The sequence below is a fragment of the Theropithecus gelada genome, chromosome 1, assembly GCF_003255815.1.
Source record: "Theropithecus gelada isolate Dixy chromosome 1, Tgel_1.0, whole genome shotgun sequence".
Classification (NCBI taxonomy): domain Eukaryota; kingdom Metazoa; phylum Chordata; class Mammalia; order Primates; family Cercopithecidae; genus Theropithecus; species Theropithecus gelada.
The window spans coordinates 8,129,004-8,148,014 of NC_037668.1; the positions used below are offsets into that span (position 1 = coordinate 8,129,004).

Below are 19,011 nucleotides of genomic sequence, written 5' to 3' on the forward strand. Positions count from 1 at the left end.
ACTCCTTCTTATGAGGAGTCTGATTGTGTCTGTCATTTTACTCCCCCACGAAGCCCACGTGCCTCAGGAGAATCTGTCTCGAGCCCTTCTTCCCACCTAGACTGTATTCCAGGGGATGGCCTAATTTGGTCATTTCAATGCTTTGTCAGTGGTTGGTTCAGAAATGATCATGTAAAAAGAAAAAAAAAGAAAAAGAACAGAAATGATCATGTGATATGTGATACTTTGGGCCAATGAGGCAAAAGGAAAGGTTTTCTAGGAGCCTCTGGGGAAAATGTCCTTGTTCATCAGGGACTGCCATGGGAACAATCTGAACATTGCTATCCATGGATGTGAGGCCATTTACTACAGCTGCCTGGCTGAGGATGAAGCTGTGAGTTGGGAAAGGGATGAGCTAAAAGAACTGCCGGGAAATGGAGCCACAGCACGTGACTCCATCAATCTTAAAGCCTGAAATGCCTCTGGACTTCAGCTTTGTGAGCCATCTATTATCTTACTTTAGAAGCCAGTTTAAATTTTCTGTTGCATACACATCAAGAAATCGTAACTAATACAAGTTGCCAATAATGAAGAACTTCCACCTAGTGCTAATAATGAAAATTTTAAAAATTGCCTTTACAAAGAAAGAACGTAATATCGACAAATGGGTGAAAAGATGAGCAACTGCATTGTAATAGAAGTAAGAGGACTTCCTCTAAAGTGTCAATGACTGTATTATGAAATGTTTAGCACTAAGCCTAAGACACTGTCATCATGTGGAGTAGTTTGAATAAGACCAAGAAAAATGATCTAAATTATTAGAAACAGAGATCTACCATGGTCATACTTCACCTTAACATGGGACCTTTTGAAGAAAATAAGTAGATACAACATAGTGTACAGTTTAAAACAGTCCTCAAGATGCCCTGGTCAAGAGACCAGAGACTGTTCTAGAGGTTCTAACAATAATAATACAGTTTCAAACGGAGTGGCATGGGCTGGAGGATGGCCCGCCTAATTTGTGTACACCAAGACCAGTTTTGTACATAATAAAAATGGAAAGCTCCAAGGAATTGGGAAAGTATTCCTTCCCCATCTGAAATACTTCCCCAAATGCCTGCTGACTGAAATTATGTTAACTCTGAAATAAAGACACTCCTTTAACAAGAGATAAATGACCTCAAATGCAAATTTCCATGGGAACACTAATATGGTACTAAAACCTTGGCCATGCTAACATGAACATTGGTTTACTTTCTGTTGCAGTATCTCCAGACTATAACCTTTGTGAGGCAGAGATGTTTTTGTCTTTTTCACTGCTTTATCCCTAGTAAATGACTAAGTGCCTAAAATGGTGCCTAATCTTTTGTATAGGCAAAATAAACATTTGTGAATGAATGGCAAATATCTGAGCATTTACCAAGAGCAAACTTTTATAGGAAGGAAGGAAACTCTCCAGAGGGCACTATACGACTGAAGGAGATAAAAGGAAAAGTGAACCCTAAAGAAGTGAAAGGGGCAAGAAAATGAACAAAAGATGGGAAAGATTTTTTTTTTCTTACTTCATTTAGTCTAAGGCAGGCCCTGATTGAGTTCCCACACTAGATCCCATGTCAAGGAGTTGGAAGACTCTGACGTTCTAAGGGTAGAGAGTCACAGTATTTGAGCCACATAGCAGAACCAGATTGCATCTTCACTCTCCACTGGCCCACCTGTCTCTTGTTCTCCAAGTAGTAATTCCCTCCCCAAACTCTAGAGGTGGATTTATCATGAAGCTCAAGCTTCACCGCCCCTCAATTTGCTAGGAGGAACCCTAGCAATGTATTTACTTGCCATATGTTTTGGCAAAACTTGTACAAGTGGGATATTGTAGTCACAATAGGTGAGACTGCTGTCTCTTTGTACTCCAACTTCTCCTTATATCAAGTGGCATCTGAGGGGCTGCAGGCATTTTGGGGAGGGGGGCAGCTAAGGCAAGTAGAATTGGAGATACATTCTTTCAGGTTCAATGCTGTTATGGGAATGGCTTTCAGGAAGATACCAACAGCCCACTGTGGAAACTCACCAGGTGTCATAACATAAAGGGGCAGATCTACAGGTTAAATCACAATATGAATACATCCGAGACCCTAGTAGAGGAATTGCAAGGTGTGAAATGGATTGGAACCAGAAGCTGTCTGTGGAAAATTCTTTCCAATCAATTGTAGCAGAGGATTTAGCTTCTACTGACACCTAATTGAAAGGAAGTTCTCTCCTACTGGGAATGCACATGCAGATGCAGTGTACACGGCTATGTTTTTGTGCTATACAATAAAACAATTTTTCATAGATTTACATATAAAGTCAATAGAAATAATTTTGATATCTAAGGCCGGTCACAGTGGCTCATGCCTGTAATCCCAGCACTTTGGGAGGCCAACGTGGGCAGATCACCTGAGGTCAGAAGTTTGAGAAAAGCCTCAACATGGAGAAACCCCATCTCTACTAAAAACACAAAATAAGCCGGGCGTGGTGGTGCATGCCTGTAATCCCAGCTACTCAGAAGGCTGAGGCAGGAGAATCACTTGAACCGGGGAGGCGGAGGTTGCGGTGAGCCGAGATCGCACCATTGCACTCCAGCCTGGGCAATAAGAGCGAAACTCCATCTCAAAAATAAAAAAAAGAAAAAGAAATAATTCTGATATTTAGAAGTAAACTGTAACAAAAAAACAGTTAGGTGTGGTGGCTCATGCCTGTAATTCTTACACTTTGGGAGGCTGAGGCAGGAGGATTGCTTGAGGCCAGGAGTTTGAGACCAGCCTGGGCAACATAGTGAGATTCTATCTCTACCAAAAATTTCAAAATTAGCCTGGCGCTGTGGTGTGTGCCTGTAGTCTCAGGAGGCTGAGACAGGAGGATCACTTGAGCCTGTGAATTTGAAACTAGAGTGAGCTATGATTTTGCCACTGCTCTCTAGCCGGGGCAACAGAGTGAGACCCTGTCTCTAAAAAATACTTTTTAAAAAAAGTATCATTTCCAGCTGGGCGCAGTGGCTCAGGCCTCTAATCCCAGCACTTTGGGAGGCCGAGGGGAACAGGTCACGAGGTCAGGAGTTCGAGATCAGCCTAACCAATATGGTGAAATCTCCTCTCTACTAAAAATACAAAAATTAGCTGGGTATGGTGCCACACACCTGTAATCCCAGCTACACAGGAGGCCGAGGCAGGAGAATCGCTTGAACCTGGAAGGCAGAGGTTGCAGTGAGCCGAGATCATGCCATTGCACTCCAGCCTAGGCGACAGAGTAAGACTCTGTCTCCAAAAAAAAAAAGGATCATTCAAAATTAGTAAATCATTAAAAGGAAGAGATAAATTGCTAATAGAAATAATAGACTTTTATATTATTTAATGATCTAATCAATAAAAAGAATGCGTTATATGAATATATTTTTAAAATATTTAAATTTATAATTAGACAGGAATGTTTATATTGACCAAGATAATATAAAAACCATAATACACCATTAGAAAGAGGACGTTGACCACAAATTAGTTAATAGTGAGTGCCATCAATTCAAAGCATATTTAAGATTAGTCATTGAGAGACTGAAATGCCACCTCATCGCAGGAGGCGCCTGGCAGGGATGGCGCTGGTGTGAGCCTGGAAGTAGATGTCCTGGTTCTACTATCAATACCTGCTGGTCACAGTGCTCTACGTGCTGCAGCCTGGGGAGTGGACGGTGTTCAATTCCACGCTGGTTTCCATTGGTACTCAGGATACATCTTCATGCCCCAGCACATCATGACGATATTGCACTACTTTGAAATTGTACAATAACCAAGATCAGAAGTTCCCTGGGGAAGACCCACCCTACGAAGTTAGAATGAGACCATCAGATCTGATAAGAAACCCTTCCAGATGTCAACCTAAGCAACCTTATAAAGACCAAAATTCATGAGTAGAACAGGAAAACCACCCTGACTCATGTGTTGTGTTCTTTATTTTTCATTTTAAAAGAAGCTCTTGCATAGTAGTTTTTGTCTATTTTAACATCGTAGCCATTTGTACTTTGATATCACTATTTTCTTTCTTCTTTTTGAGACGGATTTCATTCTTGTTACCCAGGGTGGAGTGCAATGATGCGATCTCGGCTCACCACAACCTCTGCCTCCCAGGTTCAAGCGATTCTCCTGCCTCAGCCTCCCTAGTAGCTGGGATTACAGTCATGTGCCACCACACCCGGCTAATTTTGTATTTTTAGTAAAGATGGGGTTTCTCCACGTTGGTCAGGCTGGTATCAAACTCCCAACCTCAGGTGATCCTCCCACCTCGGTCTCCCAAAGTGCTGGGATTACAGGCGTGAGCCACCGCGCCTGGGCAATATCACTATTTTCTTAACCTTTGTGACTGTTTCAATATTACCCCCGTGAAAGCTTTTCTTAATGTACCTTTGAGTACATTTTAATTGTCTTCTATTTTTAAAACCCAAAGTCATTAGTTGGGTTTTACTGTTCTTGCTATTGTATGACATATACATCTGCCTGGATGTATTTTTACTCTTGACGAAAGTTTTGTAAGAACAATATAAGATTTAGGATAGGGGCATGGGGAGGGAGGATATTAAGAACTACTTAAAAGAACTACTTGCCGGGCGCGGTGCCTCACACCTGTGATCCTAGCATTTTGGAAGGCCAAGGCGGGTGGATCACGAGGTCAGGAGCTCCAGACCATCCTGGCTAACATGGTGAAACCCTGTCTCTACTAAAAATACAAAAAAAATTAACCGGGCATGGTGATGGGCGCCTGTAGTCCCAGCTACTTGGGAGGCTGAGGCAGGAGAATGGGTGTTAACCTGGAGGTGGAGCCGAGATCACATCACTGCACTCCAGCCTGGGTGACAGAGTGAGACTATCTCAAAAAAAAAAAAAAAAAAAAAAAGGCCGGGTGCAGTGGCTAATGCCTGTAATCCCGCACTTTGGGAGGCCGAGGCGGGGGGATCACGAGGTCAGGAGATCGAGACCATCCTGGCTAACACGGTGAAACCTGTACCTACTAAAAAATACAAAGAATTAGCCGGGCATAGTGGCAGGTGCCTGTAGTCCAGCTACTTGGGAAGCTGAGGCAGGAGAATGGCATGAACCCGGGAGGTGGAGCTTGCAGTGAGCCGAGATAGTGCCACTGCACTCCAGCCTGGGCAACAGAGCCAGACTCCCTCTCAAAAAAAAAAAAAAAAAAACAAAACAAAAAAAAACAAAAAACCCTAGGTATATCAAAAGATATTTTATTAAGAGGTACTTTTCTGTAAGTTTGAACTCATGAGTATAGTTTTAGCTATCTAGAGTCTAATAGCTTTTGCTTTAAAACCATTAAAGTATTTGTGTTTTATTGTTTTGTTTTGTTATTTTTTGAGACTGGAGTCTTGCTCTGTTGCCCAGGCTGGATCTCGGCTCACTGCAACCTCCACCTCCCAGGTTCAAGTGATTCTCCTGCCTCAGCCTCCCCAGTAGCTGGGATTACAGGCATCCGCAACCACATCTGGCTAATTTTTGTATTTTTAGTAGAGACGGGGTTTCACCATGTTGGTCAGGCTGGTCTCGAACTGTTGACCTCGTGATCTGCCCGCCTCAGCCTCCCAAAGTGCTGGGATTATAGGCGTGAGCCACTGGGCCTGGCCAGGTAATGATTCTTGAGGCAAGAGGTGGTTGAATAGCATTATTATGTAATGTTTATATACCATAGAGTTTTTAAAAGAAGATAAATCTGTTTCCTCTGAGGGCCACTGTTAACAACGTACTTCCTTAAATTTAGTTAAATGATTGTAATGGGTGCTGCACTTGCACATTGCATTAAGTTATGATGAGATGAATTGTTGTTAAAAATTATAGCAAAAAGAAGTGTAAACTTGGCTAAAATCCTTTCATTCTTTGTATTTTTTTTAAAGATTTTTATTCCTTAAATGCAAAATGACTACCTAATTTTCTGATGTAAATTCATTAAATTCAAAGAGAAAAAAAGATTAGTCATTGAACAGTAACAACAAAGAAAACAAATTAGAAATACTCTGAAATCTTAGAGTTCACATATGATAAAAATTTGATGGAAATCTCCTAAAACTGACTATAATCCCAAGCATTTATGTGATAGTACAAATAATGAGTTATGAAGCTCACAGAAACTTTTCCAAATTCTTAATGAAAAACAAGTTTGATCAACCATGCTACTGGAAAGACTAATCTATCTTTATATGTACCCTCTTGATAGAAAATACTACAAAAATCTTTGTTATATGAAGTCGTGACCCAAGAATATAGAGCCAAAAAAATGAAGGCATAATTCTATAGGGGTGTCAGGGCAATTAAGTACCAAATATATATATAAATATATTTTAATTTTGTGATTCTTGTGGCAGTTAAATATTTTTAAAATGTGTAATTGATAGCAATTTCTTTTCTCACTTTAAATCAACACTCACTCAAACCTAATTTTGAATAAATATTCTTGTCTTCTTCTTACTTTAAAAAGCTTCTAAAATTATACAAGCTTCAGACCCCAAAGGAGTAACTTATTAAGAGGAAAACATCTTAGATTTGCTTCCGCTTCTACTTATTCCAATTCTGGATTTATTAAACCATTACTCAGATTTTAAAACACACCACACACAAAGAAAAGTTTCTAAAATAAATGAGCTAACATGGATTTTGTCATATTCTCAATCTTCTTGATAGCCCAGAGATCCTGATACTCTTTGGATTTTGGAAGTGGAATGGTAGATGTGTGTTGAGAATGGAAGGGAAGGGAGTTAAGGATAGGGTTCTAGAATTCAGATGCCCTCTTAGGTTTGAAATGTGGGGGAAAAAAAAGAGAGAATCACTGCTTATTTTAGTCTGTTCAGGCAGCCGTAACAAAATACCACAACTGGGTGACTTACAGGTAATAGCAATGTTATTCCTCACATTTCTGGAGTCTGGGAAGTCCAAGATCAAAGTGCTAGCAGATTTGGTGTCTGGTAAAGGCAACTTCCTTGTTCATAAATGGTGCCTTCTTGCTGTGTCCTCACATAGCGGAAGAGGTGAGGGAGCTTTTGGGGGCAGCTCTCATAAGGACGCTGATCATTCATGAGGGCCTGCCTTCACGACCCAATCACCTCCCAAGGGCCCCCAGTTCCTAACAGCATCACATATGGGAGTGAGGATTTCAACATATAAATTTTAGGAGGATACAAACATTCAGATGATAGGCCAGAGCACTGACCTAGGCAATGGCATCTAGAGAAAAGAGAAAAATAATTTACTTTTGACTTGGGGTGTCTTGGGTTTAAATCCCAGTCCCACCACTTAAATCATTTGTGACCCTGAGCCCTGTGGAGCCTTGATTTCTGCACTTGTAAAAATAGGCAGAATATTAAATAACTTCAGAATTTTCATGAAAATTAAATGCTGCCTCTGAAGTGAAATGAAGATATAAGAATTAAATAAATAGGGCTGTTTTAAAGAGTAAATGTGCTCAGTAATTGGTGTTCTGTAAATGTTAGCTTCGTTCTGAAATATATAGAGCAGGATGTCAACTTATGGAAAGAATGTAAATATTTTTTGGTTATAAATACCAATGAATTTTTCTTACAATGCCAATGGTCTGTACATACTATATGGATTATATTTCAGCTTTTTGCCTTATCCTAAAGCTAATAACAAATAGGGCAATGATGTATATGGGCAATTTACAAAAGAAGAAACAAGAATATCTGGTAACATAGCAAGAATTTTTTAACATCTTCTTGGTCATCAAACACAATATAAACAATCAGATACCATTTTGTTTCTCACACTGGCAAAGATTAAGAAGAATGAAAATGCCCACTAGCTGGTGTGAGGAGGGAAGGGGAAGGGTACACTCTTGACATTGGATAGTTGGAGTTCAAATTGGTACAGATGTTTTGGAGAGCAATTTGAAAGTAGGCCCCCTTTCTAAAAACAAAATGAAACTTTAAAAATGTTTACCCTGCATTTAAAGCTAAAAGTTTGCCTGACTCTATGATTTAGTTATGCCTCTTCTAGTTTATATTTTTTGAAGTATAAAAATGTCTTCCAAAAGACATATATAAGAATATACATAACAACTTTATTCAGAATAGCCTAAATGTCTATCAGAAAAAAATAAATCAATAAATTGCAGTATTTTTTTTAAAGGATACTATGCAGCAATAAAAAGATGGATTACTGCTATCCTCTACAGCATGGATGAATCTCGCAGACGTTATGTTGAGTGAAGGAAGCCAGAAACCAAAGAATACACACCCTATGATTCCATTTATATGAAGTTCAAGGACAGGGGATAGCTACTGACTGGGAAGAGGCATGAAGAGCATTCTGGAGCACTGCAAATGTTTAATCCATTGATCTGGGTGGTGGTTATAACCACTGTCTATACACATGTAGAATTCAACTCGCAGTACACTTAAGATTTATTCACTTTGTTGTATATATGCTATACCTCAATTTAGAAGTTTTGAGAAAACATACACTTTGACTTAGCCAATATGTTTTCATTCTAAAGAAAAAAGTCAGAGTAGTACAAAAAAGGTTTATATGCAACAATGATCACCATAGCATTATTTATAGTAGAAAAAATCTGGAAATAAAATCCAATAATAAAGAAGTAGTTAAATAAAATTATGATACATCAGATAGTAGAATGCTGTAATCATTAAATCAGATAAAATAGAAGAGTCAAAACTATGGAAAGTTTTTCATAATATAATGTTCCAAAAAATATGTTAATGAAACAGTATTTAAGATTTAATACTATATTTGCTTAAAATATACATGTCTGCCTCCCTCTCTCTCTCTGTATATATATATGTATATTACATAATCCACATGCTTATCACATGTATCTCTGACTAAGGGGATTGTAGATAATTTTCCCTTTCTTTCTCTTGTTTTAAGCAGTTTTCTATATTGGACATGTCCTATTTTGTAATCTGCAAAAATCTGAAATAAAATGTAAAAGGGAAAAATGCTAGGTGTGGTAGTGCATGCCTATAGTCCCAGCTACTAGGGAGGTTGAGGCAGGAGGATCACTTGAGCCCAGGAGTTTGAGACCAGCCTGACTGATATAGCAAGACCCCATCTCAAAAAACAAAAAATGAAAATAAATAAATAAAAAGGAGGAGAAGGCCAGGAGCAATGGCTCACACCTGTAATCTCAGCACTTTGGGAGGCCAAGGTGGGTGGATCACCTGAGGTTGGGAGCTGGAGACCAGCCTGGGCAACATAGTGAAACCCTGTCTCTACTAAAAATACAAAAATTAGCCAGATGTGGTGGTGCACACCTGTAATCTCAGCTACTCCAGAGGCTAAAGCAGGAGAATCACCTGAACCCAGGAGGCAAAGATTGCAGTGAGCTGAATTTGCACCACTGCACTCCATCCTGGGTGACAGAGTGAAACTCTGTCTCAAAAAAAAGGTGGGGGAGGGGATTGAAAAAGAAAGCACAAGAGTGAGCAAGTCAACTCTCTATATAAGTAAGCTGTTCTGTACATTTACATATTGCATTCTAGGTATGCCCTTGATAAAGGTAGTTAACCTCTCTAAGCCTCAGGTCCTCTCTGTAAAATGGGAATCATTATTGCACCTACCTTATGGTATTGTTATCTGGATTAAATTAAATATTCTGTATGTAGTGCTTAGCAGTGTCTGACATATCATAAACACTTCATAAATATTAGCCATTACATTACTCTGGGACACGGGCTAAAACTCCTAGGCTACCAGAATTGACTTAACTGCTCTTGTCTTCTTTTCACCTTAGGTATCTACTGACCTGGTTATCGCTTCTTCCTTTAAGGAATATTAGAACACTGCTGGGGATGGGCTGACAAACATACCAGTATTGACGCATCCAGTCCCCTGAAAGGTCTCATCTGATTAGGGACATTCATTCTGAGAACCAAGTCTCAGCATTCTCTTTTGGATGCATCAAAGTCCAACTGATTCTGACAGCCAACTTTGTGTGTATCCCTCAGAGAAGCCTTGGGGCCCAGGTTCCACACCATTCTGTATAAAGTGGAAAGTTAGGAGATAGCGGATTCGCTTTCTCTATAGAATTATCTTCCTCATGGAATTATCAACTCACTATGGGGGTCTATCGCACAGTGGGTTTTAGTTTCTTTTTTTCCATTGCTTTCCTTGTTTTCTATTTTCATTCTTTTCTAAAATTTTCATTTGCAGAGCTGCTTCTGGGCTCTCTTCTCCCTGAGCCAACCCACCCCCACCTCCTCCCCTTTCTCCCTCCTTCCTTCCCTTTCTCGCTCTTCCTCTTCGTCTCTCTTGAGACAGGTCTAGTGGCCTGGTTGCCATCTGCTGCCTTTTTTTTTATGAGGTTGAGATCAGATGGCATCTAATCGATCGTCATGGTCTCCATGGTTACCAGGGTGACAGAGTACTTGGGAGAGACACATTCTCGAGCCTGGGGCTGTCAGACCATTCCTGAGAGGGGAAAGGAAACAAAACCTCTTCCATCATATTTACACCTTTACATCTTTCTCAAATGCAGCAAAACACAGACCCTGTTTATGTTTTACATAGTGACCTAGTGGCTTGAGGCCAGGGAATGCAGAGTGGCTTTTTTCTATTTAAGAAAAATGCACAAGGACAGAAGTAAAGGGTTTTTGTTTTTTGTTTTTTTAGCCTCAGAACCATCCCTTCCCCTCCCTGCTCCATACAGACCATCCATTTTATCATTTTTTTTTCTTTCTCCTTTAAATGTTTGGGAATTAATTCAGTAATTCTACTGAGCTGTTATTCTTCCAATAAATCATGGTAGTTTTAAAACTGACAATTGACAGCTATTTGCTTTAGGGAAAGAAACAACCCTCATAAAATTACCAACACTTTAACTTTTGATTAGAATCAGTGTTAATGTTAATGTTAGTTGTTCTTTGGCCAAGCATTATTTGTAATATGGGAAGCCATTTTTCCCACAAAGAGCAGTTTCATATGATAAAATGTAAACAAAATGACCCTTATTGTTAAAGCAAAAAGTGCTCAGGCATGACTGTGGTCTGTAATGCTTTAATGCCTAGGGGCTGGCCAATCTGGCAGAAATACATCCAGGCCTTATTCTAATAGAATATGATGGCGTTGACAGCCCAGATCTGGTTGAAAGAGACATGAGAAAGATCTTGGTAATAAGGATATATAGCTAATGGGAAAAGGGCTAGATTTTTGGAGTAACTCAGAAACAAGAAAATAACCAATTATCATACCATTAAATCATGTTAAAACTGCATAAGGAATACTACCCTTTGCTTATTAAAACACCTTTAACATTAGGCACAGATGACTTGGACTATAAGCTGCTTTACTTCCTTTTCTGGAAATATGGCATGCTTCTTAACACTTATTAGAAATTCTCCTCTTTTTTTGTCTTTGTCAGAGAAAACCAAACTTAAAATTATAGCACAGGTACAAGGCCTATCTATAGGTGATTTTTTTTTTTTTTTCATTTAAAGAAAAAATGTAATGTCAAACCATGAGCAGTGCTTGCTTCCTTCCTTCCTTCTTTTGTCTCTGACTTCCCTTTGGACCTCCTGCATCTTCTTCTGTACAGTTCCTAGTAAGATTCAGATATATTCATTTGCAGTGCCTTTGGCTGTTAAGCAAATAGCACACTGATATTTGAAATAGAAATGATCCCATCAATTGGAGGAGAGACTTTAATATAAAGGGAAAATAATGTATCAAGAACAAAAACCCTCTTACTCATTTTGCACCTTTGCATCTTAGCTAATACCTGCCTCTCCTTCCCTCTCTGCAGTTCCTCCTATTCTCTCCCTCTTTCCTGGCGAGTGCAATCATTGAATGGCCAGGGGAACTGCTTTTATTTAAGTCTCACCTCCCCAGAAAAGCTTTCCCCAGATTCCCCATCACAGACTTCTGAACTCCTAGTGTTCTTTTGGTCTGTGCCTCTCATTCAGGACTTAGCTGTGCTGCCTTTTGCCCCGGCTTATGTATTTGTCATGTTTATCTCTTGCCTCTTGTTTTACACTGTAAGCTCCAGAAGGGAGAGACCATTTCCTCTGCTTCTGGGCTTCTCCCTTACTTTGTACCTAGTTAGCTCTTACTAAATGTTTGATAAAGATAACAGCAGCCTGTTGTGCCTACAGGGCCAGCCATAGCTGTTTTTTCTTTGAAGACCAGGAACCAAATTTGATTCTTAGCATTTCTTCAACTGCAGGGATTTTACTTTGTGTCAGCCAAGAGGCTTTCCTTACCTCCTTGTCTTCAACACTCTTATGCACAAGCTTGCTTCTCAGAGAAGGTGGGTTCTACCTTGGAAGGAAATGAGTCGTTTCCTCCCATCAGGACAACTGCCACAGCATGGTGTCAACTCACTCTTGCCTTTTGTAAATTGAGTTTGTCAGTGCTCAGCGACACAGCTGAGTGAAATGTTGTGTGATGCGGGCTGTCTCCTGGGAGAGAGAAACTGGCATAAACCACATCCTAATGGGATCCAGAAACAAAGAAGCGTGAATGAAGTGTTAATTGCATTCATAAAGACATTAACAAAGGAATTAAAATGGCAGAAGCTTCCGTCCCCCACTCAAGATTCACAGAAAAATATGTTATCCAAAGAATGTTCCAACAATAATCATCAAAGTTTATTGCTTGCCCATTGGGGAAATAACTCTTGATACATATGAACTTTTCAAAGAACATTTTGTGTCCATTATTTTGAGTATATTAACTAACAGACAGTTTAATCCACCCTACCTCCAGTTCTTTGCTTCCTTTTGTATGATTTAAGTTTCCAAAAAATCCAGAGGCATTTTCAATGCTGCTTCATTAACCATAAGGATGTCTGTTAACAGTTTGAACCTAATCAATCCTACAGTTCTTATTAGAGCAAAATGCTCATTATCTGGGAGATTTTTTGCTTTTTGAAATAAAATTACAAGACTGGGGGTTTATTTTACAGTCCCTCTTGAATATTCCTGAGATGATCTGCAATGTGGGCAACCCGGGGCTCCCTCCCCAGCCCTGTGGCAGGGCCCCCAGCTGCTGACAGCAGGGCTAAGCTGGCAAAAGGTCAGGAGGCTACATTTCACTGAAGATGGATCGCACAGATGAATATTGCGCCTGCTTAATGAAGTCAAGACCATGGATTTGGGACCTTTTATGGTTTTTCTTGTTTCACTCAATTTCACTTTCATAGACCACGCCACTAATCCCAGCCAATCATTTTGTAGATATGTGCAACTGGTGACTAAGGGACTAGATAAAAGTAAATGAATCTAAAAAACAGTGACCAGAAATCAGAAATCTCTGTGCCTATAACAAACTCAGAAATAAAAAAAAAAAAAAAAAAAAAAAGCGTGCAGAGTGTCTCACGTGATCCCTGCAGAAACTCTGTGAGATATATGGAGCTGACATTCCTACCCTCATCCTGCAGATAAGAAAGCTAAAACTCAAAGACATTAAGTAAAGTCTCAGGATTAAAATTCAGATATTTTTTATCATCTGACTGCTCTTTCTACTGTAGTCATCTAACCCTCCCAGGATCTCATTTAATTCTCACAAGAATCCTATGAAGTAAGACAGGCTGTATAAACAAGTGGGTCGATTTTTCCAGGAGTCTTTTTTTTTTTTGAGATGGAGTCTCACTCTGTTGCCCAGGCTGGAGTGCAGTGGCGCAATCTCGGCTCACTGCAACCTCCGCCTCCCAGGTTCAAGCGATTCTCCTGCCTCAGCCTTCTGAGTAGCTGGGACTACAGGCACACACCACTATGCCCAGCTAATTTTTGTATTTTTAGTAGAGACGGGGTTTCACCATGTTGGCCAGGATAGTCTTGGTCTCTTGACCTCGTGATCCGCCCGCCTTGGCCTCCCAAAGTGCTAGGATTACAGGTGTGAGCCATCATGCCTGGCCTCCAGGAGCCGTATTAATGCAACTAGAGGAGCAGGTGCTCTCAAACCCCTCCTTAGAATTCGGCTGAACCCCCTGGTTATCTAAAACGCTATATTTTTCAGTCTTGTCTAAATCAATCATATTTATAGATGTGGCATCAACTCAATAGTGCATGTTTAAAAGTGATGAAATTCTAGTCAGTTGTATGTATCTGGGCTCATCAACACAGACTGGTGAGTAGAAGGGGGCTCAGAAGTGCACATTCAGCATCTTAGGAAAGCTCCTGCATAGTTATTAGCATCAGACCAATTGAGTCTCTGGTTGCTTCTAATTCTGGTGCAAACATTGGGAACACTTCCTCCCAGAAATGAACTATACATAAAATTCAGGTTATATGCTGTTTTGTATTAGTTGTGCTTAGTCTCATACATGTTACCATACTCTCAAGAGGTGATTATTTCTTATTAGAACACATCATTTATAGTACTTGATTTCAGAATTTTCAAATAATAGCAAATTTAGCTCCAGTGTAGCCATGCCACCAAGTTGTTCAGAAGTCTCATTCAAACAGCATTTTGAATTATCTACAGAATTTATTAATATTATTTGCATTTATTTTATTTATGTTTTTGTAATTTTGTGTCTTTATTAGAAGGTCCTATTATGTGTTCCTAAGATAGAAGACTAATTTAATCTTACCTATCTATGGCTAGGTGTGGGATGCAAGATGTATAATAAATGGAAAAAAAATCAAAGTGAGCAGTTGTTCAGTTATATATTCAATCTAGACAACTGAAGTTAAAGCCTTACTTTTTCATCAATAGCAGAAGGGTTGAAATTTCATTCATTATATTTATGTCAAAATTAAGAGAATTAATTCATGCACCTAAGTCAGAACTGTGTCATTATCATAGGGTGGTTATTTTCCATTTCCATTTATAAAATCAAAATGGATGAAGTTATTTTCTAGGACTGCACTGTCCATTATGGTAAGCTACTAGACATATGTGGCTATTTAAATTAAAATTATGTAATCAAAATTAAATAAAATTAAAAATCCAGTTCCATATTTTAAATCCTCAATAGCCATGTGGTTAGTGGCTATTGTATCGGACCATGGAGATTTACAGAATATTTTTGTCACTGCAGAATGTTCTATTGAACAGTGCTGTTCTAGAGCAAACAATTGGAATTCACACATACCACAGAAATACATTCTATATCCAATCATATAGTTGTTTGTAAAACACCATATACAATTTAGTGACAGTGACTTGGAGCACCATCCTGCTGGGGCTTGGGCATCAAGGAAGGACGGTCTGCAGACTTCTCTCTGAGTGTGGACTGGCCCTGTGTGTCATGGGAGAGGATGATGAGACAAATCTCTGGAGAAAGGGCAGGTGCAGATGAGCCATTTCCATTTTCCACTCCTGCAGCTCCCACAACCTCGAGTCCAGACCTGCCGCCAAGACGTGCTTGTACAGAAGCCCAAACCAAAGCACATTTTGGATTAATTCTCTGGCCGTAATTTCTTTGCAAAATCTATCTTGTGCCTTTGATTAAGGACTTTCTTTCATTTTTGCCATGAATTTTAATGAATCTGAACTTAACAGTATTTTCCACCAACCAGAACATTTAGCACAGGTATTGACCAAAAGAAATAAGGCTACAGACAAGCAAGAATCATAACAGAACTGAAAAATATAGTCCAGAGCTCCCCGCTGAACACTTCAAGTGAATGTCATTGGGTCATTCTCATTGACAATCAGCAAGTAAACATCCACAGACTAAAGTAAGGTCTCTCCCTACTCTGGGAAAGGTGGGACCGTTCTTCGGTATTTGTCATATTAGTCACTTTAAACTTGTAAAAACTGAAAAGTAATAAATCACCAATCATATTCTGTTCTCCGATGTACTAGGACTCTGCTATATTAAGAAAGAGATTGAGGCAGAATGTTTTCACAAGATTGCTCAAAGTCATTTGCAGCAAGCACATGAGATCTACAACTCTCATTGCTTTTATCACATAATTCTTCAAAGCGGCCTTATTGGGCACATGCTTTATTTTCTTGGTAGACTGTAAATCCCTTGAAACTTCTAATTATACATATTTGCATCCCAAAGTACCTTATACAGCAGGAGGTGCTCCGTACCTTGGTTCAACCTTATCAATATTCATTGAAAAAATGAATGAATGCATGCATAAAGGAGATCCCTGGTAACAAATTTGTCTAGCCTAATTATGGTAAGTTTTGGCTGATAGGTATAGAAGAGTGGGGAGTGGGGGGAGAGGTGCAAAATGTGAGAAGAAACAAAGATTGTGAGCTCATTGACAAGGTATCATTTCAAAGTTTCCTTTGAATCTCCATAGGGATATGATGAAAGAGAAAATATTTTTAAGGGCAACTGTGAATTTCATTTACTGGAGCAAAGGATCAGAGAAGAGTTGCATCCAATCTATTGTCTTTCAAAAGAATTTCTTTGCTGACATTCTGCCTGGAAGTAGGAAACATAAAAATATTGTATTAATTTGTAGTGTATAATTTTGTATTAATAGCCAAGTGGCACGATAACGGAATCAATTGACATTGAAAATAGGATGAAAATAGGATGAACATAATTGAACTGAAGCCCATATACTTTTTCACAAACTTGAATGAAAATGAATCCCAAAATGAAAGTGACCACTTTGTAATCTATCCTCATACTCAGATCACCCCTGATAAGTCAGCATTCAACCCAATCTTCAATATTTCCAAGTAAAGAGAACCATAGGGGTATGTTAAAGGCCATAAAAGGGAGTTTAGGCAAATATTTCTAACCTCTTTTGTGTTTTAACAATGCCAGTCACCAACTTAAGCAAGTTTTTTGACGCAACTTTCTAGGTCATGTATCTTTAAATCACCATGACTCATATTTGTCTCTGTTCCAACTGTTTTCTGGTGTCTCTCTTGCTGAAATGGTTTCAATTAGAGCCTGGAAAGGGTTGATACAGAACTCTTGCACAGTGCTTGCCAACATGGGAATTGGTTTTAAACACTGCTGTTTTTCATCCAGAAAAAAATTCTCCCTTCCCGCCCTTGAGTTAGAAGAGATTATTCTCAGACAGGCGTTTAGCTGATTTTTAATGTCAAAGAAACTTAATTTGCAAACTCGTTAGAAACTCTTTAGTAAAAGCTGCCTAGTAAAACAGATGATTAATATTGGTAAGCTCCTCATTTGCATATTAATTAGTCTCCATACTCAACTAATTAAAACTGCACTGCCTATTTGCGGACTTTCTTCTAGACTGCAGCCTTGTTTCTATGTATAAGCTTGTATTTTAACTAAAATAAGGTTAGTGATTATGACTGTACTTTTCTTAACATGCCGATTTTTCCATCTGTGATACTTAGGACTCCTCAAGGTCCTAGAACCATCTTGGAACTACCTTTGCACAAATTATAACGGTGAGAAAACTGTGACATAGGAAAATTATGACAGCAAAAGAAATCTGTCTCAACCTACTCCATCTTGTTTTTAACATCCATGCTGTCCTTGTTCATTCCAGGGCGTAGGCCAGGCTAACCATAAAAGGAATTTCGTTTATAGTTTAACTTTGAAACAAAGATGGTAATTGTCCCTTCCCAAAACAAACCCCCTTTTTGCCTGGGAACCAGACCACCTTTGTAAAACTAACAAATTAGCCACGAGATTAGAAATTATGGCTCAGGAGTCATGCAGCCAGAAGCCACAAAATTCTAAATTTCCTGATATGCTTTGTATCTGTGTTTCCACCCAAATCTCCTGTCAAATTGTAATCCCCAGTGTTGGAGGTGAAGCTTGGTGGAAGGTGATTGGATCATGGGGGTGGATTTCTCATGAATGATTTAGCACGATCTCCTTGGTGCTGTTCTTATGACGGTGAGTCTCGTGAGATGTCGTTGTTTAAAAGTGTGTGTTACCTGCCCCTACTCATACCTGCACTCTCTTGCTCCTGCTTCTGCCATATTAGATGCCTGGTCCCCTTTTGCCCTTCAGCCATGATTGTGAGCTTTCTGAGGCCTCCCCAAGAGCAGAAACCACAACGCTTCCTGTACAGCCTGCAGAACCATGAGCCAATTAAATCTCTTTTCTTTATAAATTACCCAGTCTCAGGTATTTCTTTAGAGCAATGCAAGAACAGACTAATATACTCTACAACTGCTCCAACAAATAACATCACTATTGTAAAACCTAAGATTGGCGTTTGAGATATTTTTCAGACCCTGCATTTTGATGAACAAACTGGCACCACCCAGACTGGTAAGCTGGCCCAACTAGTTCTGCGATCCCACCCAGAAACTGAAGACAGCAAGAAGAACCTGCTTCGACCCCTCTATGATTTCAGCCCCCACCCAACCAAAGCATTCCTCCGCTCCCTAGCCCCCTGCCCACCAGATTACCCTTAAAAAACCCTAGTCTTCAAATGTTTTGGGAGGCCGATTTAAGTAATAAAACTCTGATTTTCTGTTTAGGCAGCTTTGCATTTATTAAACTATTTCTCTATTGTAATAATGCCTTCTTAGTAAATTGGCTCTGTCTGTGCAACTGTGCAACAGGCAGGAACAACTGTGAGGGCGGTTACAATCTCTAAGCAGCCATTTTATTGGGCCAAATCACTTTTGTCCCAGTATAGCCATATGTTGCTTAAGGACGTGAATATGTTTTGTGAAATGCATCATTAGGTGATTTTGTCACTGTGTGACATCATACAGTGTGCTTATACAAACCTAGATGGCACAGCCTACTACACACCTAGGCTATACAGTTTAGCTCATTCCTCCTGGGCTACAAACCTGTACAGTATGTTATAGCACTGACTACTGTAGGCGATTGTAACACAATGGTAAGTATTTGTGTATCTAAAAGTATCTAAATATAGAAAAAGTGCAGTAAAAATACAGCATTATAATCTTATGGGGGCCGGGCGCGGTGGCTCAAGCCTGTAATCCCAGCACTTTGGGAGGCCGAGACGGGCGGATCACGAGGTCAGGAGATCGAGACCATCCTGGCTAACACAGTGAAACCCCATCTCTACTAAAAATACAAAAAATTAGCCGGGCGAGGTGGCGGCGCCTGTAGTCCCAGCTACTCGGGAGGCTGAGGCAGGAGAATGGCGTAAAC

General features: G+C 39.6%; 1 long non-coding RNA gene and 1 pseudogene across 1 annotated transcript in view; one reads left to right on the forward strand and one right to left on the reverse strand.

Annotated features, from left to right (window-relative positions):
• The first annotated feature begins 3,598 nt into the window (after positions 1–3,598).
• Positions 3,599–3,795, forward strand: LOC112613937 (annotated as a pseudogene).
• Positions 3,796–9,973: 6,178 nt separating this feature from the next.
• Positions 9,974–19,011, reverse strand: part of LOC112613146 — a 55,205-nt gene continuing 46,167 nt past the window's right edge. The window contains exons 3-5 of the long non-coding RNA XR_003116922.1: positions 12,233–12,430; positions 11,490–11,571; positions 9,974–10,013 (exon numbers count right to left, since the gene is read on the reverse strand). This is a non-coding gene — a long non-coding RNA (uncharacterized LOC112613146). The remainder of the gene's footprint in view (positions 10,014–11,489; positions 11,572–12,232; positions 12,431–19,011) is intronic.